Source organism: Neovison vison, chromosome 5 (genome assembly GCF_020171115.1).
Source record: "Neovison vison isolate M4711 chromosome 5, ASM_NN_V1, whole genome shotgun sequence".
In the NCBI taxonomy this organism is placed as follows: domain Eukaryota; kingdom Metazoa; phylum Chordata; class Mammalia; order Carnivora; family Mustelidae; genus Neogale; species Neogale vison.
This window is the reverse complement of record NC_058095.1, coordinates 123,949,379-123,976,611: the sequence shown is the minus strand read 5'-3', so window position 1 is coordinate 123,976,611 and position 27,233 is coordinate 123,949,379. Positions and strand designations below refer to the sequence as shown.

The following is a 27,233-nucleotide window of genomic DNA, read 5'->3' as shown; positions in this document are numbered from 1 at the left end:
ATGGGTCACAGGAGCTGAAGGTCAAGAATTCTACATCTTAAGGTCTTACATTTATTTCCAGTTCTTAGCCCCTCTAGCTTGGATCTTATTTCTTATCTCTTACTTATTAAGTATAAAATTTTTTTCACTGTATTACATCCAATGTATTAAATTTATACACACATAGAACTTCCCAGTTATAGTGTCTGAATGTGGTCAGGATAAAATTAATGCATTTCAATAAAAAAATCAAACAAAGAAGGGCATAAGATTGATATTAAGTTTTTGCATAGCCAGTTCTAACTATGTCCAACTTAGAGGTAAATATATTCTACCCATGTATGGATCTTTAATTCAATAAATCTCATTCATTTCCCAAAATTAACCTAATAATTTATGCTGTCATGAGTCACTTTGCTTATTCAAAAGAAACAGAAGGACAAAGAAGTATTTCCAGAAAAGAGATGAACTACAAAAAGGAAAGGAAATAAATTTCTAATAATAATAGTTTTGAATCAGAGCTATTTTTTAAAAACCAGAATACGTATGGCAGCTATTTTTCTTTGGTGTCATGAAAGCTATTCAGTAAATTATCCTAGAGTAAACTATTGACAACATTATTCATTTAGAAATCCTAAATGAACTTTCTTGAATGTGTTTCAAAGTGAAGCAATCATGTGACACTCTGCATATCTCATGTTTGTGCCTGCTGCAGTCATAATGTCTGTTACGCAGACAGACACAGACAATTAAGTTCCCCAGGAGAGTGTTGTTGGCACAAACTCGTAAAAGTTTTCTTAATGCTAAAAACATGAAACAACAGACTAAACAGCAGCCAAGAAGAGGAAATCATGACCGTTGGCAGTACATTGTCACTCACCTTTCTCTAGTGAATTAATCTGCCGTGAACATTAGGAATAGCATCCTTCATGTCAGAAGCAAAACCATTAGATCACCATCCAGAGTATGGACAGGAATTATACAAACCTCTAGGAACTCTAATGCCAAGGTAATTATAATCTTCAGTAACTAAATGGCTCAAGAGTTTTACTCATCTTCTGTTTTAACTGATGGACATCTGTCTGTTAAATCTGTGGGCCCCATGTGGCTATTTAAAATGCCGACAAATGCAGGTTAATAGAAATGAGCAAAACTAAGTTTAAATGACAGAGAAGTTTGGTTGCTACCAGAAATAAGGGTAGATAATAAACAGCAATGACATATATTGATAATAGAGAAATATTTGGTTTCACTTAGTTATTCTTTGCTCATCTATCTTCTCATTTGCATGGCTTCTGACATTATAATAGGTCTTTACCAGCTGGTATGTATAACTGATGTAGTAGCTTCCTCACCAGTTTGCCTTAGTCTTCCTTTTTGGCCCTTCAACCTACCCTCCTTGTCAAAAGCAAGAAAATCTTCTAATAGTAGTACTATGAGTAAGTCATTTCAAAAGAAGGGGCTTCACACTTCATATTCAGCAGCCATGTTTCCCCTGCCCTGACCAAGACATCCTTAACATTCCCCTCAGCTCCAGTAAACTTCAGAGAATGTACTTCTTGATTATAGGCCTCTGACCTCCCCCTTTTTAGGTCACTTATTAAAAAAACAAACAAACAAAAATCTTGTGATTTTAAATTATTTCTCTGCTCCACTGAAATGCAAATGTTCCTCCAGCCTCTTGCTAGGATTACAGCCCATGAATGTCTTTCCCAGACTACAAAGCCATCCCTTTGAAATCGAAAGCAGCAAGATGACGGGTCCCCTATATCTCACTCTGTGGGAGGGTAGGAGCCTTCCTTTGCTAAGTACTGATTACCAAACACGAACCACATTGACCAATCTCCCTTCTAAAGCCCTCCAGTTCTTTCCTACTAGCTTAACCCAGTGCTTAAAAACCATTACAAACACTTCCATCTTTTGTTTCAGTGGGGTTGAGTTAGGTCCCTCTCCACCATTGCAGTAGTCTCAACCCCTACTGCAGTAATCTTGAGTAAAGTCTTCTTGCCTTTTTAACTTTTTAACTCCATTGGATGCAGTTTCTTTTTGACAGCACTTACTCTGAGCAACTTCTTATGCCTCTTGGTGTGTCTTCCCCAGCCTTCCTTCTTCGAGAACCTAATTACTCTGCAAGACCTAGATTAAATGTATTTTATGTGAGTACAGTTAGCTGAATTGAAATTACAAAGGAATTGGGGAGAGATAGTTTATTTTATACTACTGTGTACTGCCCAAAAATGTAAAACAGAATCAGCAACCTCGCCCTACTAGAATTAGACATTCTCTTTTAGAATATTCAGTATCTTTAATGAGAGACTGGAAGAATACAGAAAGACATTCTCTCTTTCCTAGCAGTTATCAGGACATTTCTTAGGTTTCCAATCTTCAAATGTTCACTTAGAAGAGGACTTCCACTTAGAAAGAAAAAAAAAAAATGAATTAGAACACTGTGAAATTTGTCTTGCTGAAACATTTTTCAGTTACTTAAAAGACGAAGAAGACTATCATCTTCTCTCTCACCAGGCAACTTCCCTTCAAATGACTTTGTAATGTCACTGAATATAGAACTCTGCTGAGCAGGGAATAGAAACATTGATGTCTGTGGAAAAGTGCTAAAGAACTCCTTGACATTTTGTGTCTGGCACCGTAAGGAAGTTTACTTATGAGAAAAGTTTATTGTGATGCTCATCAGGCATCGAATGTTCTATTTTTCTCCATACAAAAATGTATAATTATGTGCAGCAGCATATATGTACATCTGAGAAGAAAAAATAACACAGTGGGAAATGAGGGCAAGCATGAGAGAGGGGTTATTTGTTGTTTATCCTTTCATCCTGAGACTTGACAGAGGAAAAAGATTAAATGGAGACAAAAAAACCATGATGACCACAAATCTGTAAATCAGCAGTTGAAAAAGAATATTAAAATCCTATTAAAAAGAGTTTCCTCGACTCCTTTAACACTCAACATGCAATCTGTTTTCATGTTCTTTGAATCTAACATAAGATTTATCCCAAATTGCCCACTCTGCAGAGCCATTATGACTTTGCCCCCCACCCCCATCTCTCAACTGGACTCCTGCAATAATTTCAGAAGTAGCATTCCGGCTTCCCCTTTTTCCTTCTGAAAACTATTTGCTACCTGGCAGTGAAAACCACCTCGGTGAAATGGCATCATGCTTTCAGCAAAAGACAAAGCATGTCACTCCCCTGCTCAATAACCTTCAAATCTGTCTAAAAAAATCTCAACACTTGACCATGGGGTAAAAGGCACTATATGACCTGCCCTATATCTCTGTCTCCAAAATTACTGCCTTTCATTTTTCCCATTAGACTCCCTATTCAGGCCATACTGGACTTACTGCTATTCCTCAAAAGCAACTTCCCAGAATATCCATCCTAGAGATTTCCACGGGATTCACTCCCTTACTTCATTCAGGATTCTGATCAAATATCTCCATTTTAGAGTCTTCTAGAATCCCTCCTTGAAATAGATCATTTTTTTCTCTCCATGTCACCTAACATATAATTTTCTGTTACTGTTTTTACAGCAAAATTTCCTCCTCAAATAATCATATGAAAACAATAATCAGATTGCATTGCTTCATAGTCACCACCCTTCCCCACCCAAAGGCTGCTTCTCATTGCACTAAGGAAAAAAGCCACAACGGTTTCCGTGGAATAAGAATTCATTAGTAAGGACTCTTCCCATAACTGTGAACTACTGATCACACCTATTCTATCTACTCAGTTATTCCTTTCTGGATATTCTGATATTCTTGCCTGTTTTGAAAATACAAAGCTAGTTCCTGTTTTAGAGTCATTGCACTCATTGTCCCCTGCATGGGAACACCAATTCTCTATTCAGGCCTTTATCACAGTATCAAAATGCCACTTCATAGAACTCTCCATTGCCTTACCTTGTTAATTTTTCATGGCATTTATAACTACTTATATGTTTACTCACTAATTTTATTTGCTGATTTCTACATATCTCAGTAAAATGAGAGTAAGAACCTTGGCTCTCTGGGTCATCACTGTATCTTTGACTCTTAGGAACAATGCCTGCCATGTAATAGGATACAGTAAATATGTTGAATAAACAAATTATATGTATACTTACAGGCAATTTTCTTTAAATGCCACACATGACTCTCAGGAACACATCAATTTCCTTAGAAATATGTCCCTTTTGAAAATTTATGTTTTTTTTAAATATGTGCAATCATCTGATTTATTAAAAGATAACAATATTTAAGACAATACAAAGTATCAAAACATCAAAAGGTGAGTGTATTTAACCAAACTCAGCTCATAACAGAGAAACAAGTAAAAAGAATAATTCATGCTATAGCATATTGCTAACAGGAACTGGCAACAGAAAAAGTTGGTAAAGGGAGGCATTCTTTAAAGAATTAGAACCGAGGGGTTCCATAATCATCTGGCATCTGCTCAATGTTGTACCTATGGTTAGAAATACATGATGGGAACTCTGGGGAACTTCTGAATCCTTCATTTAAGGTCCCAGTCAACTGTGACCACAAAGTAGTGCTCGCACTGAGTTACTCTCTGAACTAAGCAGTCATCTGCATAGGTTCCCATGTGTGTGCATGGTAATAGTTCAAATCCTGGGTCTTTGGCAATCCTTAGAGCCACTCAATAATTTTGCCCCAGTTTCGCAATTTCAGCCATTACACAGTTATACAAGTGATATACACTTGGCACAAAGACAGTCCATCATTGAGGTACCTGGGTGGCTCAGTGGGTTAAGCCTCTGCTTTTGGCTCAGGTCATGATCTCAGGGTCTTGGGATTGAGCCCCATGTCAGGCTCTCTGCTTAGCAGGAAGACTGCTTCTCCCTTTCTCTCTGCCTGCCTCTCTCCCTACTTGTGATCTCTCTCTCTGTCAAATAAATAAATAAAATCTTTAAAAAAAAAAAAAGACAGCCCATCATTGGCTCTACTAAGTCAAGTTTGCCTTTAATGGAAAAGGTGATAAAGTTGGTATCAATCAGAATGTGGTAAGGTAGGCCCACTTGTGTGTTATATTGGAAGAATAACCAGGAAAGATGTTGGGGGACTTCTCTTTCCTTGAGTGCAGTGGGATCTTTCTTTTCTTTCCTTTTTTTTTTTTTTAAATTAACATATAATGTATTGTTTATTTCAGGGGTACAGATCTGTGAATCATTAGTCTTACACAATACACAACACTCACAATAGCACATACTTTCCCCAATGTCTATCACCCAGCCACCCTATCCTCCGCCCACCACCCCCAGCTGCCCTCAGTTTGCTTGCTTCCTGAGATTAACAGTCACTTATGGTTTGTCTCCCTCCCTGGTCCCATCTTGTTTCATTTTTTTCTCCCTTCCCTCCCACTAACCCCTGCCCTGCCTCTCAAATTCCTTATATCAGAGAGATTATATGATAATTGTCCTCTGATTGACTTATTTCACTTAGCATAATACCCTCTGGTTCCATTCATGTCTTGCAAATGGCAAGATTTTTTTGATGGATGCATTTTATATATATAATATCTTCTTTATCCATTTGTCTGTTGATGGACATCTAGGTTCTTTCCATAGTTTGGCTATTGTGGACATTGCTGCTATAAACATTGGGGTGCACGTGCCCCTTCAGATCACTACATTCATACCTTTAGGGTAAATACCCAGTAGTGCAATTTCTGGGTCATAGGGTATCTCTATTTCCTACTTCTTAAGAAAACTCCATACTGCTTTCCAGAGTGGCTGCACCAACTTGCATTCACACCAACAATGTAGGAGGGATCCCCTTTCTCTGCATCCTTGCCAACACCTGTCATTTCCTGACTGGTTAATTCTATCCTTCTGCTTAAGGCCCTGATCTTGGAGTCTAAGCATTCGCTTCTTGGTCACATACTTTCTTGCTTTCTTTTGCTTCCCCATGTTCACACCACACTCTTGTTTCGTGAGTGTGTGTGAGTGTGTGTGTGTGTGTGTGTGTGTTTTGTTGTTATTGTTTTTATGTTGTAGAGAAATTATACCTGGCTCTTCCCTTGGACAATTCAATTTGTCATATTTGATTAAAGAAACCATAGATAACATAGCTTCAATTTAAAGAAATGATCCCCATGATCCAGGACATTTCCTTTTTCAGTAATGTTTTAAGGTACTAGTATAAAGAAGGCAGAACAAATAGTATACATAAGATTCTTTCTTTTTTTTTTTTAAGATTTTATTTATTTATTTGAGAGACACAGATCACAAGCAGGAAGAGAGGCAGGCAGAGAGAGAGAGGAGGAAGTAGGCTCCCTGCTGAGCAGAGAACTCAATGCCGGGCTTGATCCCAGGACCCTGGGATCATGACCTGAGCTGAAGGCAGAGGCTTTAACTCACTGAGCCACCCACATGCCCCCATAAGATTCTTGATATTCAAAAGTTTTTTTTTTTTTCTTTTCCTGCTCTGTTGCCTAATAAAATATTTAACTATTTACTTAGTACCTGAATCTCTAACTTAGACCTCTTTACTAGGCTTCAGTTTCCTATAGTACATATCCATTTGACTCTGCTACCTCAAAATCAACAAATGAAAAGGGAACTTACTATCTTTTCTGTTCCCATCCTAACGCCTCCTCCTGTTTTCCCTCTTTCCTGCTTTTTCCTCCCACCCCATTGATAGTTTTTAACAGCAACCCAGCTGCCAAAGCAAGACATATAAGAGATCCTTAATTCTATTCAGCTGCCCCACTGTAGTTTTTAAGATTTTATTGATTTGAGAAAGACAGAGAGAGAGGGTATGTGAGCAGGTAGAGGAACAGGGAGGGAGGGAGAAGGAATCTCAAGCAGACTCTATGCTGAGTGTGGAGCCCAACGTGGGGCTCAATCTCACCACCCTAAGATCATGCCCTGAGCTGAAACCAAGAGTCAGATGCTTAACCAACCAAGCCACCTGGTGCCCTGCACTGTATGTTTTTCTATACAACTTCAATCCTTCAAAGATGCAATCCAGAATTAGAAATCTGAACAAAATACATGAAACAATTATTTTCATTTGTTGAACAACCGGCAGTTAGTTCAGTGCTCTGAGAGAAGTAAAACAAATGAGATAAGTCCTTCCAATTAGTCCGGTTTTCTGACTTAACTCAAGGTGCTTTCTATACCTTGGTGCAGAGAGGACCCAGGAGCAAAGCACAGTGGTCTAGCTGACCACAGGTACATAGATAAGATTTCACAGAAGTAGAAGTAATTGGATTTGCAAGGCTGAATAACAGAGGGAAGGAAAATAAACAGAGAAGGAACTCCACAAAACTACCTGTGGGTCTTCTTAAATACCTTGCTGAATAAGAATCTGGGCATACTCCAGGAGGATAGGAAAAAAAAAAAAAAACACCAAGGAAAGAACAAACAAAACCATGAACTAAGAAACTGTAGCTTACACAGAGCTGAGCAATATTTTAGCATCAACCATCAAGTAATATTTAGCATCAACCATCAATTAATCATCCAAGGAAATCAACTGAGATCCAGGAATGACCATAACTTAAGGTATAAAGTGAAGTGCTAAACCAGTCATAGATTATAGATTATGGATATCTACCCTAATAAAGCATCAGAAATAAGTCTGTAAGAATAAAAATATCCACAAGTAACTGCCTGCTTAAACAAACTAACATTCTTTTTTTAAAATTTTTTTATTTTATTTATTTGACAGAGAGAAATCACAAGTAGGCAGAAAGGCAGGCAGAGAGAGAGAGAGAGGGGAGGAAACAGGCTCCCCGCGGAGCAGAGAGCCCAACATGGGGCTCGATCCCAGGACCCCGGGATCATGACCTGAGCTGAAGGCAGAGGCTTTAACCCACTGAGCCACCCAGGCGCCCCAACAAACTAACATTCTTTAAAGGAAGGTCCAGATATCCAAAAACATAACACTCAAAATGTTCAAACCCAATAAAAAATTACTGGACATAAAGAAATAAGAAAATATGATCTGTAAGCAGTAGATAAATCACAAACAGAAAGATAGCCAGAAGTAACTGGGATGATAGAGAGCAGATAGTATTTAAAACAGTTATTATGAAGATGTTAAAATACTTAAACATAGACACAAGACACAATGAGAAGGAAAATAAAAAAATGTAAGAGAAAAGGAACTTCTACAATGAAAGTACAATATCTGAAATTTAAAAACACACTAGGTATAACTAACAGCAGTCTAGACACTGAAGAAGAAAAGATTAGTGAACTTGATGAATTCTACCTATAATGAAGCACAGAAATATTGGACTCTTAGATGGAGTAGGTAAGGAGATAAAGTATTTCTGGTGATTATGACTCCCAAATTGTTCAGATATGATAAAGATATTAACCCTTACACCTGAGAATCTCAACAAATCACAAGCAGAATGAACACAAAGACAATTTCGAGGACATAATAATCACATTCTTAAAACAAGCAATAAAGGAAAACATTTAAAATCAGCCAAAGTTAAAGATGTTTAATACGTAGATGTTCTCCAGAGAACAATAACATCTCCTTTTTTAAAATCTCAAGCAAATGTCCTTCATATAAAATAATAACCAGAGAACAAGCAGGAAAGGAAGTACAGGGAATTATAGTTCTAAATGTTTCCTCTGACGTGGCACTTGATCCCAGAACCCTGAGATCATGACCTGAGCTGAAATCAAGAGTCAGATGCTGAGTGTGGAACCCAATGTGGGGCTCAATCTCACCACCCTATGAGGCACTCCCAAGGGGAAGGCATTTATCTGAGGAATAAAATCCAAGGCTTTCATTATTTTGATGAGCAATTTCAAAATTCCCCAAAGAAAAATGTTCTCTTGAATTCAGAAGGCTTTTTAGACCTACAGTCTAAATTATTATCTGATAAGCATTTGCAGATGTTTGTATAATCAGTGAACAAATACAACTACCTTTGGATTTAAACACAACTATCTTCGCATTAAAAACATAAACCTATTTTTTTTAACCTCCTCTAAAGTCCCTTCAGTGGCATCCCATGCCCAGAGGACAAGTTCCAAGTTCAGTTTTTGTCCTCACTTTTTGCCTATTCCATTTTACTCCCTGTTATTTTGTTTTTGACACTCCATTTAGTTGAAACACCTTTTTTTTTTATTTTCTTCTTTCCACACAGAATGGCCCCTCACTAAATTAGAAGACTCTTGCTAAATGTATCCAGAGTATACTGTGCTCCTTCTATCAAAATATTTGCTTCACTTTAACTGCTTACTGAAATTCCTTTCTTTCTCTGAGTCAGATTTACTATGAAGCAAGTGAATCTTAAGCTTCCAGGTTCCTCACTTCAGGCAGCCACATTTAAGGCCCTGGTTATTAAGTACTGACAAAAATTATTTAAAATTAGTCTCTGCACATGAAATGTCACATCTCCTAAATTTTTGTAGTTGATATAGGAAATAATCTTAGGGTTTTTACTAAATTTAACAACTCTAAATTGTATCTGATATTACAATAATGAGTGCAAAAGCCAAAAGAAACATTAGTTAACTACATTAAACAGGCAATCTTGCTAAAGCAAAAACTGAATTGCATGTTTTTTAGATATCTTTTAAGAATAAATTCATTGTTTGAAAGTTAAGCACAACTCAAATCATTGTGGCAAAGCAATATTCACACTAGAAAACCCTTACCTCTTTTAGGCACTCAGTAATAAAAAAGGAAGTAACAGATATTTCTCAGTTCCGCTATAAATTAGAAGACATTTTGCAGGGTTGTGGGCTATGTGCTCTTCTGTCCAAATCTCCAGCGACTTCTCTAAAAATAACCACCAGTTTTCTTTAGAAGAACTACTGGGGTATTTATGTAAGACTCAGCATTATGTGCAAACAAAGGAGAGGCACCTGGTATAACCATTAAAATATAGAGCCTGCTTATTCTGTAACTGGAAAATGGGGGATATTGAGGTAAAGTAATTCAACAGGAGGTCTTGGGATGGTAATCAATTCTATTTTGATCGAAGGTTTAAATACAGCTGACTCTGGCCACATGAATTAACCATCTCTCCTAACCTGTTATCTCAAATCAAGTACTGATATCATAGGTTACTAACGAATTTCACAGGTTATGAATTCCAATTTAAATTAGAAGATAAATTTTTGTTCTCCTACCAATTCTTACCATAACCCCCATTTTAAAGAAGCTTATAACAGCTGAGATCAGGCTGAGAGTTTTGAATCCTGACACCATTGAGAAACAAGCAAAAATCAGAAAGGCAGTAAGGAAAAATCAACCAAAAGCAATACATAATAAAATCTTGGTCTTTTTTTTGCTGATAATAGACAATATATCCCTCCTTCTGAGTCATTACACCCATTAAGGATAGTCTTAGATACAGCAGATCAATAAATGTTTGATGAAATAAATACTTTAAAAAAGTTATATTTTAAGATTTATTGAGACCTCAGCTCATTTTACAACTAGAAAATGAAGGTTTGAGTCAGATCATGCTGAGATTCACCCTACTGTTAAAAATTTGATAGAATCTTGTATAATGTAATATGTTCACAATGTACAATGTATCAAAGTTGAGATAAATGGATTATAAAAAATTTAGAGCACAAATATGCAGATGTGATTTTTAAGTTCTGACACACATGTATGTGGCTCCATTTCTGTCTGCAAACTGCAAATTTTATCTGGCATATTCTCAAGCTTTTATAATAAAAAATATAAATCTAAAAAATAAAAAATTCAATTTACTTGAGACCAACATTCTAGATACTCATATGTATGCGTTTTTAACATATAAGTTTTCAAGATTTTTTGAATATGTTGAAACTGTATAAATGGCAACTGAAATATTTTAATCTCTCAGAATAAGAAATAGGATAAAATATCAAATAGTCAGAAATATATAGTATTTTAAGAGGAATGATGTTCAAGATTAAATAATAACATTCAAAGAGTAACAGGCCCTTTTTCAAGGTTTTAGGATACTCAAAATGAGAACATACAAAAACAAAACAAAAAGACTACTTGGAATAAGTTGACAGTATGTTTCCTTCAAGATTAATCATAGTGCAGAACAGACCAAATACATCCATTTATTGAAAAAGTTGTACAATCAAAACTTTTAAGAACTGACAACTGTCTTGGTGTCCTGAGTCACCTCAGTCCCTGAGAGGAATGATCTCTCCTTCTCACTAAATCACACCAGATTATGTGACAAGGCATATGATGTGTTATTGGCCACATGCTGACTGAGCAGCTGTACAAAATGAATTAAAACCAAATTGCGAAAACATCTAGAACTGCAAACTTTTTAGAATGTTAAATGAAAATAAAAAGCTGTTTACACGGATTATACAATCAAATGAAGTAGAGAATTGAACATATTTAAAATTACTATCTTGTAAGTCATCTTTAAATGATAAGTTAGGTTTCACTATGAACATACTGGAATATATAGATTCTTAGGTAATGGCCCTAACTTTACCAAAAAATTGTGAAAATATGTGATGGCAGCATGAATAAAAATGTTATGGAGAAGGATTTAGTAGAATATGACTTTGAATTACTCAGTAAGAGTTAAATAATATCCAGGTTTCAAAGGTTATTACAGAAGGTATCAAGGGATATTAGTGGCATCAATTCTAAATATTAAAAACATGTATCATTCTTCCATATTCACAGCAATTATTTATTTACTACCTCTCAATGCCAAATTTACCCTTCAATACATGCTTTGTGATAATGCACAAAATTCCTTTAAAAATTTATTTTACAAGTGAGCACAATGTTAAACTTTCTCAGTAGAGGTAGTTAGAGGGACACTGCAAGAGAAAGGAGCACTCCTTCCATTTCCAGAGGTGCACTTTTGGTCCATGACATGGGTGTCAGAAATGTTCTGGCTACATGAGTGATCTCCTGGCACTGCTGCAGCCTTGGCTCAGGCTGGTGATCACTGTGCTGCAGCTATCTCAACATAAACACGACTTTTACACACACCAGAGCCCCACCTTTCTCTGCTCACCTATCTTAAGGCCCCAGTGGTTTGTCTTCCAGGGTTCTCCTGATGCTACAGCCCTGTGAATGCCATGGACCTCCCAACACAGACACCATGCCTTCTTGGCTTTCTGTTCACACTGATGCCTCACTCTCTCTATATGCCTGTGTACCTGGCCACACTGGTGATGGCTCACCTGTGTCCCTCCTGTATTCTGGAGGGTTGTTTCCTGCTTGTTCAAAAACTATGGATGGGGCCAGGCAAGCCAGTGAACTTCCTTCTGCCCAGTGGCCTGCAAGTACACCTTCCTACAGATATCTAAACCCTAGTCAGGAGTGGCCCACCCTTCTAAGTATGACTTTCCCTAAATCGTCTTCCCTCAATTCTAAGATGTCACATTTCTCGTAACTCATAATCACTTGTATGTTAAGTCATTTCTCCCACTAAACGTTCCCTGATCATATTACTTTATAGTTTATGTCTCTTGATTTGATTCAGACTGCTATAAAATTGGTATCGGGAGTGGTCCCAGAAGACAGGCCTTTAAAGATAGCATTTGGGAGTTAGTTTTGTCCTTGAGCTTGATTACAATGCCGGCTCCTTCCCAATGAGAAATGGAATGCTAGTGACCCATGGCCTGCAGTGGAATCACAAAATGTAACCTGTGGTTGAGTGTGATAAAACATCGAATGAAGCATGGGGAGTTCATGTGGCTGCTGCGCTGGACTATTTTGCTGGTAATGATGATATAAGGACCATAATGCAGTAGAGATTCTTTTGAGTGGAAATATCTTGCTCTCTGTTTTCTGAAAAGATGAGCCTTTTGTGCTTAAAAAATACAGTGATAGCCTCATTTGTAGAAGATGCTTTGGAAGGCTATGCTCATTTTACTCAGGGTGCCACCAGACACATAACTAATGGCCCCACATCAGCATGCTCTAGGGCATTAGATATGCCTGTAACTCAGGAGGAAATAATTTAGAGATAAAATGACTATAAGAATTTCCTAATATATTTTGGCAGAAAACTGAACATGTGTGGAGATGGATACTATGGCCACAGAGGGAATACCAAAACAGTAGATAGACCTGAGTTAACTGATATGGGTGCATGTTCTAGAAATTTTAGATTTAATATCAAATATATTTATATTTATATAATTTAGATTTAATATCACATATATTATATTTTAAATATTTCTGAATTATTTTCTTTTGTTCCCCTGAGACTCTAATTACAAGCTTAGAATTTCTTCCTCCTCCACTTACTCCTATTTTTTTCCTAACCATTTGCTGTGTTCCAATTAGAATATTTACTACTGACTTACTCCAGTTTGCTAACCTATTTTGTCCAGTTTATTACTAAATCTCTATTGAATTCTCTATTTCTATTAGTTTTTCAGAATTCTAAATTTTCTATTTGATTTTATCTAGATGACAATTTTCTATTTTAATGACCATATGTAACTTTTGACATATTTTAGATTAAAATCAATTAATAGTAATTTCAATAACCTTATTATCTTTAGGTCTACGTTTATTATTTTTGTTTTCCCTCTTAACCACAGATATTTTAAGAGTGGACATTGACTATGAAAAACTTAAAAAAAAAATTTATAGAGGCTTTGGATGATGTCTTTTTTCCAAAATAAGCTTCTCCCTATTCTCTTACAGACAGATTCAGTAAGTTCATATTAAAGTTACTTATTCAAAACTGCATTGCAGTTTGTTTTTATTTAAAGGCTCATCTACCTGGAATTCATGTCCATTATTAGGATGTACTTCTCCAGAATCACAACCGAAAAGTATGGGTTACTTGTGTGTTGTTATAGACTTCAATTTTTATCTCCTCAGAATAGTGAGACTCGTTCTTCCCCTGTATATGTCTTAGAGATAAACCACTGAGTCTCTCTTACCACTGGTATGGTATCTTAGCTCCAAAATTTTTAAGTTTCTTGTCACTCAAGTCTCAACTTTTTTTTTTCTAGCACTATAAACAAAATCAGCTATCTTCTCACATTCTTGGCAAATTGTGGGATTATTGGCTTTGTTCAATATCACTAATTGGCAAATATCCCCTCAAATAGAAAATGCCTTCATGATTTTTGGTTCAACTCTATAGTTAATTTTTTTCTGGGATCCTACCTTTGAATTATGATTGCTGCGGAAGACCTTTCATTTTTTCAAATGTTTAAAAAAAATGTTTTGACCAGATTTAGTCTTGTCGTTTTTGTTCTAGGTTGGAATGTTCATCTCCCATAAGCTACTCTGTATGAAACAAAAAATCTTATCTTATTTATATATATTATCTATCTGAATTCCATGACAGTAATGTCTACACTTTTACTTTTTTTAATAGGAAGTATCTTGGTACTCTGCATCAGAATTTAATTGTATGTGTCAAAGAGGGCAAAAGTAGACATAAAGAAAGAAAATAGAACATGGATATAATGTAATGCCAAGTGGCTTTGTATGAGGTTGTATCCTGGTAATGGGCAGAAGTGGCAATCAGAAACTTTTTAATTGTCCAGGTGTATTGCTAAGAATGTTGCCCACTAGGAATCATAAAAATCATTTTCTGAAGGTCTCTGTACCAGGAACATCTGTTCTTCTAAACAACTGTTAAGAAAAATCTGATGTTATGAATATTGTACTTCTCTTAATGTATTGTTTGTTTCTGATTTGGCTACTCAGGAATTCAGAAATAAATAACAGCCTATCTTTAGTTATTCAGTCGTGCTTGTTGGGTTTGCAATTAGCTTTATTTTTGCTTTCCAACTAGTTTTTCTTTTTGCTAGCATAGATAACATCTCCTCTGCATGATTAAACCCATAAATTTTGGTAGGTTGCTTCAAATTTTTCTTTTGGTCTGAAGCAAAAAAAAAAATAAAACATTAATACATACATGATAGTAAAATCAAAGACAAAGAGAACAAAGGCCGCTTTCTCCTCCTGACTTAGGTGTTTTTATAAGCCACAGGCATAATTTATGTAAGGTAATTTCAATAAGTAGCACAAAATTCAACTATAATAGCCTGAATGAGTAAAGAATTTACTGTTTCACATTAGAAGTAGCCCAGAGTCTATGAAGTTCCAAAGTTGTACTTCTTGGTGCATCTATATTGTCAAGGCATCAGTTCAGCCACTATTCTCCTGGCTGTCTTCTCCTTAATTCATGACGCCTACATATCCCCTACCCATGTATATCCTCAGTGATATCAAAAGACAGAAAGGCAGTATCTTCTAATACCAAAGAAAAAGTACTTCCTCATGAGTCAAGCGAATACTTCCCTTTACATTTCATTATTTAGGGGAGTCATATTATTATGCCTAAATGGATTAACAACAAAGAGACTTAATTTACTAATTGGTTTAGATCAGTGTTCATCCCTTATTACTGGGAAGGGCACCTATGAAGCACATCACTGTGTAATACATTAAAAAAAAAAATCAGGGTTCAAGATTCAAGAAAAAGGGAAACAGTAATACTTTAGTTGGAGGAAAAAAAAAAAGCATAGTGGGCTCTGCCTAATTCTCTTAATACTATCTCATGGTTTTTAGGCTCAAAACCTCAGTTATCAATCATTAATTCATTCAACAAAAATTAACTGAGCATATAATTTATCCAAGCTATAGTTCTAGAAAATGGGACACAGAACAATTAACAAAAGAGGTAACATCTCAGGTATAACAGAGCTTACTATCCAGTGGAGAAGACAGAAAAAAAGAAAAAGTTAGCTGATATATAATATACTAGATCATAATTGGGGTTAAGGAAAAAATAAATAAAAGCATCAATGTGGATATAAGATAAATAAGCCTGTCCTATTGAGTAACCAAAGAAGGCACACTGAGAAGGAAAGTTCTGATTAGACAGAAAATGAGTGAGCAAATGCAGATATTTCGAGAAAAAACAAAACAGGTAGAGACACCAAGTGCAAAGTTTTGAGGCAAAAGGATTCCTACTCTTTGAGGAACCTAGAGGTCAGAATGGCTGGAATAAAACAGACAAGAAAGAAAAAAAGGTCAGAGGGCTTTGTAAGCTATTTTAAGAGAGTCGTTTTTTAATCTGAATGTGATGAATAGCCACTGGAGAGTTTGGGGTAGAAAAATGATACAAAATATTGCAAATTTTAATAGAATCATTTTGGCTGCTATGTGAGAACAGACTGAATGAGGGCAAGTACATAATTAGGGAGACCAAAGAGCTATTCCAACAATATAGGTGAGTGAACGTTGACTTGGACTGAGGGGGTTGCAGAGAAAGTGGGAAGCAGTCAAATTCTGTGAATATATTTTGAAAGTAAACCAGAGGCTCTGCTGGTGGTTGGAGTGTGAGACAGGAGTGAGAAGATGAATTAAAGATCATACAAAACTTTTTACCCTGAGATATTAAAATAATTGTTTTGCAACTTCAGTATGATTTCCCTATAATTTCTAACTTTATAGAATTCTAGCTAAACTTTAACTTTTTCATGTAGATTTAACCTACCCTTTTTCTGCATTTCCTAAAATGTTGCTAGTCTCTCCATTATTTCATGATCATATTCTAAATTGTATTATATTTGTTCTTTGTCTTACCCATCTACTCACACTTTAAACATCTGTACTCCTTGACAGCAGAAATATTATCTTCTATATCCTTCAATCATGCATATTCCCCCCCCCTTGAGTACCAGGCTAGGCATTGAGACTGTAGATATATGTAAGTCAACACAATATTACCTTTGTAAAAATGCCACTTCTTGGTGTTCGATCCAAATTCACTGAATTGGGATGCAGTACAATGTTTTTATAAAAACATTTTTCATTGTTATTTACACTGTTGCTTTTTTTAATACCTACAAAAATATCTTCCTTCAACATGAATATTATAAAATGCTATATCTGTAACTCCATCCCATGGGGAGAAACATACAAGATTGCTATTTGCTTTCCTAATACTCATAAAAAGAATTTCAAACTGCTGGGATATAGCTTAGTGACCCTTGTAAGTGATTGGCAGTGTTCTATGAGGCCATTTTTGAAGTTGTAAACAAAAAAGAGACAACAGTATTGTTCAAATCCTCCAGGCTGTGTTTGTTCCTTGGATTCAGGTTTCAAGGTGACTATTTTGTACTTGCAAAGGTGGTTTTCAGTGCAGAGAGAACATATGCTTTGTAGATATACTTAAAAAAAATCAGTTGAGGATATTTGTGTTTAGGAGAGTTTATTCCAGCTTAATTGCATTTTATATAAATATTTTGCCTAAGTTTTTTTTTTCTCTAAGTCAAAAGGGGAGGCAAAAGATGACAATTACAAGTATTTCCTGTGATTGGGATATAAACCCCAATTAAGATAATATTCTGAAGTCCAGCTGTCTGACTTCAAAATACAGCTTAGCTACTAATTTATATATAATTGTGGTAAATCATTTAAGTGCTCCAAGCTTCCATTTCCCTGTTTACAAAATGTAAATAACAAGTTTTAAATAAAAGGCTTTCCTCAAGGCTGTGTTATGTGTTGAACTGTGTCCTCCAAAAAGATATATTAAGTCCTAACTCCTGAGGCCTGTGAATATGACCTTCCTTGGAAAAAGGATCCATGCAGATGTAATCAATTAAGATACAGTCATTAGGGTAGATCCTAATCCAATACGACTGTGGTCCTTAGAATCAGAAAAGGTCCTGTGAAGACAAAGATACACAGAGAGAAGGCCATGGTACTGATGCAGTTGCAAGCCAAGGGATGTCAAGGACTGCTTGAGGACACCAGAAACTAAAGGAAAGGCATGCAACATGTTCTCTCCTAAGAGCCTTCAAGAAAATATTTCTCTCCCTATACCTTGATTTCAGATTTGTGGCCTCCAGAACTGTGAGAGAATAAATTTCTATTGTTTTAAGCTACCCTTCAGGAAACTAATACAGGGTAGGTATGGGTTATTAAACAGACTTCTATATCTAAGTACTCAGAATAAATCCAGGCACATTTTAAGTGGTTTATGAGTTTGGGTTTTAATATTATTGAGCACTTAGATAAAACAGAACATTCTCTTCAGATCACTGTATTTATTCCAACATTTAGGGTCTCTTATCATTATAAAAGTAAATTTAATATAAAACTTGTAATGGTTTTGGTTTTAGATAACATTGCTATTTGATTTGTGTAAGCTTTTATTTCAGTAATTTGCCTTTGTAGTTAATGAGAATAGCATTTTGATATTTGTTTGTTTATCCAAGAAATCTGAAAATACATAAAAGCATTTAAAGAATATATCAATTTTGGAAAATCACTCTCCTAGAAATTACTTTTACATGTACTACCTTTTAATAAATAATATAGAACTGTTGTTATAGGTAGAATTTTTCTAACTGTTTTCCATTTATATTACTGAAAATAGTAAGTACCTTCAGATATGCTTTTTAAAATACTACATTCACAAATTATCATATGCAAAAGGAATAAATGATTTAAAATCGTGTTCCATCTATCTGGTTTTTTATTGTTTTTAATTCCAGTAGAGTTAGCATACAGTGTTGCATTAGTATCAGGTGTACAATACAGTGATTCAACAATTCTATACATTACTCAGAGATCATCATGATAAGTATATCTTTAATCTCCTTCACCTATTTCATCCATTCCCCCACGCACCCCCTCTCTGGTAACCAACAATTTGTTCTCTATAGTTAAGAGTTTGTTTTTTGGGTTGTCTCTTTTTTCCTTTGTTTGATTGCTTTGTTTCTTAAAATTCAATACAAGTGAAAACAGAGGGTATTTGTCTTTCTATAACTGGACTATTTCACTTAACATTATAACCTTGAACCCCATCCATGGTGTAGCAAATGGAATTCTTTCTTATGGCTCATGATATTCCAAAGTGTGTGTTTGTATGTATGTGTATAAAGAGATGGTATATACGCAGGGGTGTGCATGTGTGTGTACATATAAATATATACATATATAATTACTTATAATTATTTATTATATATATATAAAATAGTATGTGTGTGTGTGTGTGTATACCACCTCTTCTTTATCCATTCATCTGTCAAAGGATGGACACTTGGGTTGCTTCCATAATTTGACTATTGTTTAATGCTGTAATGAACATAGAGGTGCATGTACCCTTTCAAGTTAGTGATTTCATGCTCTTTGGTAAATATCCAGCACTGGAATTAATGGATTTTAGGGTAGTGCTATTTTTAACTTCTTGGGGAACCCCCATACTATTTTCCATAATGGTTGCACCAGTTTGCATTCCCACCAATAGTGCACAGGGCTCCCTTTACTCTAATTCTCAGACTTGTTTCTTGTGCCTTTTATTTTAGCCACACTGACAGGCATGAGGTAATAGCTCATTGTAGTTTCAATTTGCCCTGATGTTGAGTATCTTTTCATGTATCTGTTGGCCATCTGGACGTTTTGTTTGGAAAAGTGTATTTTCATGTCCTCTGCCCATTTTTAATTGGATTATTTCAGTTTTGGGTGTTGAGTTTGAGGAGCTCTTTATATACTTTGGATACTAACCTTTCATTGTATCACTTGCAGATATCTTCTCCCATTCTGCAGGTTGCTTTTTAGTTGTGTTGCTTGTTTCCTCTGCTGTGCAAAAGCTTTTTATTTTTATTTATCCCAATAGTTCATTTTTGCTTTTGTTTCCTTTGCCACAGGAGACATATCCAGAAAAATGTTACTATAGCCCATATCAGAAAAACTACTTAATTGCTTTCTTCTAGGATTTTTATGACTTCAGGTCTCACATTTAGGTCTTCAGTCAATTTTGAGTTTATTTTCATGTACACTGTGAGAAAGTGATCCAGTTTCATTCTTTTGCATGTAGCTGTCTGGTTTTCTCAATACCATTTCTTGAAGAAGCTGTCTTTTTCCCATTGCATATTCTTGCCTCCTTTGTTGAAGATTAACTGACCATATAACTGTGGGCTTATTTCTGGGCTCTCTATTCCATCCCATTGATATTTATTTTGTGCCCATAACATACTGCTTTGATTACTAGGTACTTGTAGTATATCTAGTATATCTTGAAATCTGGGATTGTGATACACACAGTTTTTTTGTCTTCAGGAGTGCTTTGGCTATTTAGGGTCTTTTTGTGGTTCCATACAAATTTTAGGATTGTTTGTTCTAGTTCTGGGAAAAAGTCTGTTGGCATTTTGATAGGGATTGCATTAAATCTGCAGATTCCTTCAGATAAGACGGATATTTTACAAATATTTTATTTTTAATCTTATTTTTTTTAAGATTTTATTTATTTATTTGTCAGAGAGAGGAGAGAGAGCGAGCACAGGCAGACAGAGAGGCAGGCAGAGGCAGAGGGAGAAGCAGGCTCCCTGCTGAGCAAGGAGCCCGATGTGGGACTCGATCCCAGGACGCTGGGATCATGACCTGAGCCGAAGGCAGCTGCTTAACCAACTGAGCCACCCAGGCGTCCCTAATCTTATTTTTTATTTTTATAAAAAATATTTATTTTTCCAATCCATGAACATGGAATGTCTTTCCATTTTTTTGGTATTATCTTCAATTTCTTTCATCAGTGTTTTACAGTTTTCAGAGTACATGTGTTTTACTTCTTTGGTTAGGTTTATTCCTAGGTGTCCTATTATTTTTGATGCAACTGTAAATTTTTTTTTTAAAGATTTTATTTATTTATTTGACAGAGACAGATCACAAGCAGACAGAGAGGCAGGCAGAGAGAGAAAGGGGGAAGCAGGCTCCCCGCTGAGCAGAGAGCCCGATGCAGGACTCGATCCCAAGACCCTGAGATCATGACCTGAGCCGAAGGCAGCGGCTTAACCACTGAGCCACCCAGGCGCCCCGCAACTGTAAATTTTTTTTCCCTTAATTTCTCTACTACTTCATTATTAAGGATATAGAATTGCAACAGATTTCTGCACACTATTTTTACATCCTGTGACTTTAATGAGTTCATTTATCAGTTTTAGTAGTGTTTTGGTGGAATCCTTTGGTTTTCTATATAGAGTAGCGTGTCATCTGAAAGTAGTGGAAGTTTCACTTCTTCTGTCTTCTGATTGCTGTGGCTACAACTTCCAGAACTATGCTAAATAAAACTGGTGAGAGTGGACATCCTTATTTCTTGTTCCTGATCTTAGGGGGAAAGTTCTCATTTTGTTACCACTGAGTATAATGTCAACTGTGGGTACTTCATACATGGTCTTTCTTATGTTTCATTCACCTGGTTTTTATCAAGAAACCCATTAAATTTTAATATTCTGTGATAAATGATAAATACAGCATTTAAATGCTTAATGCAAAATTAATTCTAAAGATCAATAATTAATCTTAAGATTAAATTAATCTTAATTTTGCTTTAGCTTGAAACTAGCAATATAAAAGATATTTAAGTATCAGTTTAAATGTTCATCTTTTTAAGTAAATGCTAATATATTACCAATGTTCAAATGGACACATTGGTTAAAAAACATTACTGTTTTGTTTCATATGAAAGCAGTAATTTCTAAAGATTTCTCACTTCATGACATGTATATTGATATTCTAACCATCTCATCCTCACTTCTCTTTTAATGATATCCCTAGTATTAAAGAGGATATCATCATTAAATAGCTGCAAGAAATAGAACATTTTTAAAAGAGAAAGTAGAAGAGGAGAAAAAGAAATATGAGCAGAAGGAGTGCTAGAAGCAAGAGGAAAAGAAGAGGACAAAAAGGAGCTTTCAGAAGACCTCAGGTAGTAAAGGCAATTCTTTGAAAACATTCATTATAGGGCACCTGGGTAGCTCAGTGGGTTAAAGCCTCTGCCTTTGACTCAGGTCATGATCCCAGGGTCCTGGGATTGAGCCCCACATAAGGCTCTCTGCTCGGCAGGGATCCTGCCCCCACCCCCGCCTGCCTCTCTGCCTATCTGTGATTTCTCTCTGTCAAATAAATAAATAAAATCTTTAAAAAAATTATCATTATTCCATTAATGTGAGAAACAGAGAAAATTACTAGTGGCATGTTGTATACCTTGGAAAATTTCCAGGACAGATGGAAAAATCTTGTGCTTGATTTTAATATATTAGTGAAGAATGGGCTTCTATAATGTGCACAGAGCCATAGGTTACTTGTTTACTTCCACAGAAGCCTCAAAAAGTACTCATAAGGACCCTACAGAATACAAGGAGTATTGACTTCCACATGGGAAAGCATAGGCCATTCATTCTTCCATCTGCCTCAACATCCAAAAGAAAATACTTCTTTAGATGTATTTTTAAAACAATAATTTTTTTTCCAATTTATTTATTTTCAGAAAAACAGTATTCATTATTTTTCACCACACCCAGTGCTCCATGCAAGCTGTGCCCTCTATAATACCCACCACCTGGTCCCCCAACCTCCCACCCCCCCGCCACTTCAAACCCCTCAGATTGTTTTTCAGAGTCCATAGTCTCTCATGGTTCATCTCCCCTTCCAATTTACCCAAAAGCACATACCCTCCCCAATGTCCATAAGCCTACCCCCCTTCTCCCAACCCCCCTCCCCCCTGCAACCCACAGTTTGTTTCGTGAGATTAAGAGTCACTTATGGTTCGTCTCCCTCCCTATCCCATCTTGTTTCATGGATTCTTCTCCTACCCACTTAAGCCCCCATGTTGCATCACCACTCCCTCATATCAGGGAGATCATATGATAGTTGTCTTTCTCCGCTTGACTTATTTCGCTAAGCATGATACGCACTAGTTCCATCCATGTTGTCGCAAATGGCAAGATTTCATTTCTTTTGATGGCTGCATAGTATTCCATTGTGTATATATACCACCTCTTCTTGATCCATTCATCGGTTGATGGACATCTAGGTTCTTTCCATAGTTTGGCTATTGTGGACATTGCTGCTATAAACATTCGGGTGCACGTGCCCCTTTGGATCACTACGTTTGTATCTTTAGGGTAAATACCCAGTAGTGCAATTGCTGGGTCATAAGGCAGTTCTATTTTCAACATTTTGAGGAACCTCCATGCCGTTTTCCAGAGTGGTTGCACCAGCTTGCATTCCCACCAACAGTGTAGGAGGGTTCCCCTTTCTCCGCATCCTCGCCAGCATCTGTCATTTCCTGACTCGTTGATTTTAGCCATTCTGACTGGTGTGAGGTGATATCTCATTGTGGTTTTGATTTGTATTTCCCTGATGCCGAGTGATATGGAGCACTTTTTCATGTGTCTGTTGGCCATCTGGATGTCTTCTTTGCAGAAACATCTGTTCATGTCCTCTGCCCATTTCTTGATTGGATTATTTGTTCTTTGGGTGTTGAGTTTGTTAAGTTCTTTATAGATTTTGGACACTAGTCCTTTATCTGATATGTCGTTTGCAAATATCTTCTCCCATTCTGTCAGTTGTCTTTTGGTTTTGTTAACTGTTTCCTTTGCTGTGCAAAAGCTTTTGATTTTGATGAAATCCCAAAAGTTCATTTTTGCCCTTGCTTCCCTTGCCTTTGGCGATGTTCCTAGGAAGATGTTGCTGCGGCTGAGGTCGAAGAGGTTGCTGCCTGTGTTCTCCTCAAGGATTTTGATGGATTCCTTTCTCACATTGAGGTCCTTAATCCATTTTGAATCTATTTTTGTGTGTGGTGTAAGGAAATGGTCCAATTTCATTTTTCTGCACGTGGCTGTCCAATTTTCCCAACACCATTTATTGAAGAGGCTGTCTTTTTTCCATTGGACATTCTTTCCTGCTTTGTCGAAGATTAGTTGACCATAGAGTTGAGGGTCTATTTCTGGGCTCTCTATTCTATTCCATTGGTCTATGTGTCTGTTTTTGTGCCAGTACCATGCTGTCTTGATGATGACAGCTTAAGATACCTAGGAATAAACCTAACCAAAGAGGCTAAGAATCTATACTCAGAAAACTATAAAGTACTCATGAAAGAAATTGAGGAAGACACAAAGAAATGGAAAAATGTTCCATGCTCCTGGATTGGAAGAATAAATATTGTGAAAATGTCTATGCTACCTAAAGCAATCTACACATTTAATGCAATTCCTATCAAAGTACCATCCATCTTTTTCAAAGAAATGGAACAAATAATTTTAAAATTTATATGGAACCAGAAAAGACCTCGAATAGCCAAAGGGATATTGAAAAAGAAAGCCAAAGTTGGTGGCATCACAATTCCGGACTTCAAGCTTTATTAAAACAATAATTTTATAGAAACTGTAAGCTGACTTTATGGCTCTACTAATCCAAAGATGACCCTTTAAGATATGGTAGATTTGAGCAGTTTGCCTTTGTTTATTAACCATACCAGTAAACTAATTTTCAGCCATATGCGAACATTAGTCCTAACCATCAGTTTCAAAGACATCTGAATTAGGTTTCATCAGTTTCAGGTACATCTGAATTACAAAGCAAACTTAAAAAATAGGTCAATTATCCAAGTTTACCTTAAGACTAAAATATTTTAATCAGAAAAATAAACCTGAAGATATCTAAACATAGAACAAAGCAAAATAAATCCTTAATTGCATTTAATAAGAATTGCTTAATAAATTTAGGCCATAGACTTGATCTGGGACTCAATTGAGATGTATTTGGAAGTATTTAGTAACTATAAGCAATTTAAGTTTTACTTCAAATCTTCTCAGATGACTAACATACAATATTTTCATTTCTATGAAGTCAATATGTTAAAGAATTTTCTGGATACTTAAATCGTAATTATCCTACAGAACTCTAAATCAGGCATCAACAAATAGTGGCCCCCTGACCAATTCAGTTCATCTCCTGCTTTGTTTTTGTTTTAAAGATTTTGTTTATTTATTTGACAGACAGAGATCACAAGTTGGCAGAGAAGCAGGCAGAGCAAGAGGGAGAAGCAAGCTCCCAGCTGAGCAGAGAGCCCAATGCGGGGCTCAATTCCAGGACCCACGGATCATGACCTGAGCCAAAGACAGAGGCTTTAACCCACTGAGCCACCCAGGAGCCCCCATCCCATCTCCTGTTTTTTAAATGAATTTCTACTGGAACTCAGCCACAGCCATACTCATTCTTTTTGTATGCCTATGATTGCTTTCATGCTACAATGACAAAAAGTTGAGAAGCTATATCAGAAACTGCATGGCCTGTTTACTCTCTAGCCCTTTACAGGGAACATTTGCTGGACTCAGAACTAGATTACATTTTCATTAATTGCTTAGTCTGATTTTTTAACATAAATCTAAAGTAAAAATAAATTTAACAATTTACGTAAGAGTACTTGATTCTTAGGTTTTATGGCCAGTCTTGTCTAAAAGTAGTTCAGTAATTTCTCTTTACAATAAAAATTCCTCTAATAATACTTCTTCATACTTTATTAATTTAGCCATCAGAATGAAAAAAGTTGAGTCATAAAAGTCTCTTTTATAAAATGAGGAAGTTGGACAAGAAGATCTCAATAGTCAAGAGTTAAGTCATTATGATTCCATAATTAAATATGAGATATTAAGACAGATGTTGCCCACAAACTTTATTTTTAGCCATGAACATAAGTACAGTGAATGTTTAGACATTAGGTAATATAATGGCTGTTGAGGAGCATGGTATTTAGTTCCATTTGTAACAGCTAGATACTGAGTTCCTAATATGTTCCTGCTTAAAATAAAATTCAGTGTCCATATGATGTATCTTTAAAATAAAATAGGAATTTGCAATGAGTGTATGCTAATTTTCAAAAGTGTTTCGATCTTTGAAAGAACACAAAAAATTAATTATTTATAGATAGCGCTCCACATTTTTTCAGGTAATATGAATAGTAGAGACTGATTACTACAAAATCGTTATTAGGCCTTTTTTTTTTTTTTTTTTTTTTTTTACAAAAAGGAAGAACACTATAAAGCAATTTTTCAAAGAGGTCAAACATTTAGATGTGCCTTGTAATGGCTTGAAAATGCCAAGAGTCTGTGAAACAGGAGAAAAAAAAATATGTAGATTAGCCAGAAGGAAGAAGAGAAATGAATTTTCTTGGGAAAACTAACAGTTTCACAAAATTTAAAAATTTTTTCATCATTGATTAAAATGATAATCCTGTTACTTACAAGATGAAGAGATTTCTAAGTTTACCCAAGGTTATGCATCACAAAAGCACATAAAAGAATAAGACTCTTTGAGAACCTAAGAAAACCACAAGATTTGCTGAGGTTCGTGAATGGGAAGACTTTTTTTTTTTTTTTTTTTTAGAAATAAAGACATGATACATAATTTTAAAAAATTGTGCGATTCCCATTCAAACTAACCTCAGGTTCTAATTATTTGTCTTTACAACCAACACACTTATTCTCCAAACCAATGCTCCTATATTTAAACATTTAAGATCAATTTTGGTTTTAAAATTTGCATCTTCCCTGTTTTTTGTTAGTTTAGCTAAGAGTTTTGTCAATTTAATTGATCATTTCAAAGAAACATTTTTGGTATTATCAATTCTCTGTTATTTTTCTATTCTCTATTTCATTTTTATCCACTGCAATTTTGCCCTTCTTTTTCTAATTTTTAAGGTGTAAATTTAGGTTCCTGATTTGAGATCTCTTTAAATGTAGGTATATATTGGTATAACTTTTCCTCTGAAAATAGTCTTCATTGTATCCCATGATTTATTTTGTTTTTATTCACCTGTACTTTTTGTTTTGTTATTTTGTCACCAAGAAGTTGATTTTATTGGACTTATTGTCATTCATTTATTCCTTCCATTAGAATTTTAATAGACTTTTGTATTTGTGCATGTGTGTATACACCAGTTATCCCATTATATTTTCTGCTATTTACTATTTTTAACTATAAAGTATAATTGACATGTAATATTGTTATATTATTTTCAGATGTATAACATATTGATTCAACCATTATATACATTATGAAATGCTCACCATAAGTATATTACAATATTGTTTATATTCCTTAAACCATACTTTTAATCCCATGACTTTTTTATAACCAAAAGTTTGTACCTCTTTTTTTTTTTTAAAGATTTTATTTATTTATTTGTCAGAGAGAGAGGGAGAGAGAGCGAGCACAGGCAGACAGAGAGGCAGGCAGAGGCAGAGGGAGAAGCAGGCTCCCCGCTGAGCAAGAAGCCCAATGCGGGACTCAATCCCAGGATGCCGGGACCATGACCCAAGCCGAAGGCAGCTGCTCAACCAACTGAGCCACCCAGGCGTCCCAATCTCCTTCACACATTACACCCATCTTTAAGTACCTTCTAATTTCCCATACTCCTTCATCAACTCATTAAGCATGTGTTGTTTAATTACCCTACATTTGTGAATTTTCCAGTTTGTCCTTTGTTATTGATTTCTAGCTTCATCCCATTTTC

The 27,233-nt window shown here is 35.7% G+C and overlaps 1 pseudogene; it reads right to left on the bottom strand.

Moving 5' to 3' along the window:
- Nucleotides 1-4,393: 4,393 nt before the first annotated feature.
- On the bottom strand, nucleotides 4,394-5,904 carry LOC122907870 (annotated as a pseudogene).
- Nucleotides 5,905-27,233: the final 21,329 nt, after the last annotated feature.